This window comes from Nymphalis io, chromosome 5 (assembly GCF_905147045.1).
Source record: "Nymphalis io chromosome 5, ilAglIoxx1.1, whole genome shotgun sequence".
In the NCBI taxonomy this organism is placed as follows: Eukaryota; Metazoa; Arthropoda; class Insecta; order Lepidoptera; family Nymphalidae; genus Nymphalis; species Nymphalis io.
In genome coordinates, this window is record NC_065892.1 from 2,967,692 (window position 1) to 2,968,517 (window position 826).

The following is an 826-nucleotide window of genomic DNA, read 5'->3' on the forward strand; positions in this document are numbered from 1 at the left end:
AAAGGCAAGTATCTACTAACCAAGCCAACCGGCCCGCCAAAAAAAAAATAAGTTTAAAAAATATGATTATAAGCTAAGCAGGCCCACAATATAGAATTATTATCATTGCAGTGAGACTTAAATGAGGTTTTAACTTACAATAAGCATTGTGCTTGGAGGGCTGGCGGTGAAATTTCATTTTTCATTTGCCATGTTTTTCCTGGGAAAGTGCAAATGACGCTTGAAGAGATTTGAGATAAAGAAAGGTCGGTGACGGCGACTGTAACAATAGGATACGGCAGACGAGCGTTATAATACACGCTTTTATAATAAAAAAAAAATATCCTTCGAGCCGGATTTGAACCAGCGACCTATGGATAACAATCGCACGGCTACAGTCCACCGCTCTACCAACTGAGCTATCGAAGGCACAGAAGATATCACGATTTTTTAAATCGTGAGATTGCGATTTGCACTTGAGGTGAAAGGTGTGCCCTACTTATATTATCATTCGATATGAGCGTCCGCGTCGCGTTATTGTAAAAATGTATCAAGATGGAGTAAATTGTCTATATTTTCGATATATTTTGTGATTTCAAATAAAAACAGAACATATGTAAATAAATAAGTAAATAATGAATCATAACGGATTAAAATTGAAACGTTGACCAGTGTTTTATGTAAAATACCTTTAACTATATTATATAATGTAATCAATTCTAAAAAATTGAATAAAAATCTGGTTTATATATATTATATAAAATTAATACGAAATAGTGTTCTTGTTATTATTAACATGGAATTCCTTTCATTTATTACTATTACTATTTGTATTTATTAGATAAAA

General features: G+C 32.3%; 1 non-coding gene across 1 annotated transcript; it reads right to left on the bottom strand.

The window, feature by feature from the left end:
• Positions 1–322: 322 nt before the first annotated feature.
• On the bottom strand, positions 323–408 carry Trnay-gua (transfer RNA tyrosine (anticodon GUA)). Its single transcript is given in 2 exon segments — positions 323–358; positions 372–408. It is a non-coding gene; the product is annotated as a tRNA-Tyr (tRNA).
• Between the last annotated feature and the right edge of the window lie 418 nt (positions 409–826).